Raw genomic sequence first — 2,869 nt, 5'->3', positions numbered from 1 at the left:
CTTCTAATCTTCTCATAACTGCCTGCCCCTCCCAATGCCACTTTATGTCCTTAACGACATCACTATTGTCCCAATGCTTGGAGCCCTTGTCAATTTCTTCTTAGTCTCCTGGATGCATTGATTGCTGAGTTCTCTCAATGATATCCCAGTTTCTTTTAATTTCTTCCCTATTTTTACTCCTAGAGGTTCTAGTTCAGGTCATTGCCTCCATATGTCATTCAACAATGACTGTGACCTCTGAACATTTTCTCTTGGCCTCTGGCTGTCTCTGCCTTTCTGTCCACAATGTGTGGAGTTGCCAAACTGATCTGCCTAAATCACAGCTGGGATCCTATAAGTGCTTAGCTAAGAAAAGCTATGACTGCCCATGTTCTACAAAGAAACATCTGGGCTCCTTAGGGGACTTTGGAGGCCTTTTTGCAGGCTGCTCTTTGCCTGGCATGGGGAGGCAGGAGCAGAATGATCCAGAAGGAGAGAAGTTTCAGGCTTACCAGCTCACCTCTTCCAACCAGCTCACCTTCCTGGGCCAGAACCGTGGACCCAACCAACACTCTCTGGCCATCCAGTATGCCCCACTCTGTGACCACCGTGCTTCACAACACTTTTCACTGTCTAACCCTCTTCCCACCCATCATATATATGCCAGCCAGCATCAAGACCCCATTCCATTCCCACTCTCTCATTTGGTTTTCCCAGGATCTTTCTGCTGTTCCTCCACTCTTCTGAATGTCTCTAAAGCAGTCTATTTATAATACCACTCATTTGAGCCTCAATCTTCTACCGCCGTTGCTAGATTTCTTGCACTGACATGTCGAATTGCCAGTTTTCTCTACATCTTTGTATGGTCAGTGCCAAGCAAGCACTACATATAAAATAAAAAGTTTTATTTAATGAATATCTGCATAGTAGCTAACATTGTTACTTTTTAAAATATTTCAAGCACACAGAAGAGTAAAGACACCAATATAACAGATAACCATAGTACCAAAACACAGACTTAACAGACGCTAATAATTAACAAAATTGCTTCAGAAATCTTTAAAAAGAAATAAAATTAAAACATTGCAGAGAACAGTTAAAGCCCACCTTCCTCTCCCAACCCCCATACATATATACTTTATGTCATGAACATTTGTACTTTTAACAATATATGTCTAGTTCCATAAAGAAATACCTGTAATTGTTTGTGTACCTTAAAATTTTACACAAATATCTGTCTTTTCTGATGTTGCCTTTTTTCACCCAAGGTTATGTTTTTGAGATTTATTCATGTTGATACCTTCATTTATTGTGTCAGTCTTTCATTGTAACAGTTGAATCAGTCTGTCCCTATGAGAAAGAGATGGTGTACCGAAAAGATTTAACTGGAGAGAATCCATTGAAGGGACTCAGTTAAGGAAACCAACAGGGATAGTGAAGCCCCAGGGACCAGCAGCGTCAGGAAGCTTTTGTGCAGATTATCTTTGCTCCAAATCTATCCTTCATTGCCAGCTCTGTGACAATGGATCTGAACCCTTGAAATATCTTGCCTGGGCCAGCTGGCATGTTGTCAGTAGAGGGAGGGGGGGTAATACTGTAGGAGGAAGGGTTTTGTTCCCTGCTCGCCAGCTCCTGCAGTGCACACAGCTTCTCCAGTGTGCAGTTCCTGCAGCACCCACAACTTCCGCAGTGTCTGGCAGCCAGCAGTGGGTTTGCAGCCTCTGTGAGTCACCTTCCTGTGAGCAGCTTTGCTTGGTGTCCTAGAGGGACCATTTCCAGTAAGTTCCATCAGTGCAGCACCATGGTGGTGTGTCTGCTGTTTGGTGAGCTATGGCTGTGCCCTCTTATGAGGTTTGGGGTGGGGGGAGGGGCTCTTTCTTGGCAGCTCTAGGGGCAGTGACTGATCTCATACCAGCTACACCTGTATTCTCCAGAGTTCTCTTTACTTCTTACTAGCCAACCTCTCATTACTCCTATCCCTTGTTATAGTTAATCATTCTTTAATTTTTTATGTATTGATTGATGAGAGAGTGAAAAACATAGATTTGTTGTTCCCCTTATTTGAGCATTCATTGGTTGCTTCTTGTATGTGCCCTGAGCCGAGATAAAATCCACAACCTTGTTGTATCAAGATGATGCTCTAACCAACTTGGCTACCTGGCCAGAGCCATGAATCATCCTTTATGTTAAACTTTCTCTGTTCAAACTACTATGTGACTCCTCTCTCCTGACTGGCCCAAACTGATGCACAGTCACCACTTCTAAGCCTGAAGGGCTCAGAGCAGGGGGCAGCCACTGAAACAAGTGAGAAAACCAAGTTATGGGAGAGCGGCTGCCTCATTAGGAGAATGGTTACATAAATGGAGATTGATTCATACAATAGAATACAATACAACAGTTATGCTAGGTAGTTTCCATTTTCCCTTCCACATACATTTTCAATGATTCTCCATCCTTCTCTGTGCCTTGGAAACTGACAATGAGTGCTGGTAAGTGATTAACACGAGTACTATGAGGAAAAAAATACCATGATTTGTAGTGTTTGCTGATTTCTGTGGAGTAATTACTCACATCGTCGTCATTTTCAACTTATGGATGTGACGTCACTGAACATGGATTTGGGAAGAGATGCTCCCAGTTGACCCCAGCACAGCCCGGGAGGCTGACCTTTAAAGACTGCAAGCCCCATACTCACTTGCCCTCATGCTTTCCAAAAGGCTTTGCCAATAGGAGACACAGCAGAAGAGATGTGAGATAAGAGAGCCCTCTCTCTCCTGCTACCTGCAGCAGCCTGTGGTTTGGGGGTGACATGCTTATCTTCTCACAAGAGGCCTAGCTAGATTGTTTCTGTTTTCTTTCTATTACACAGCAAGGCTGTGGCCAGCATCAC

This window comes from Eptesicus fuscus, chromosome 1, assembly GCF_027574615.1.
Source record: "Eptesicus fuscus isolate TK198812 chromosome 1, DD_ASM_mEF_20220401, whole genome shotgun sequence".
Classification (NCBI taxonomy): Eukaryota; Metazoa; Chordata; class Mammalia; order Chiroptera; family Vespertilionidae; genus Eptesicus; species Eptesicus fuscus.
This window is presented reverse-complemented; position numbering follows the sequence as displayed.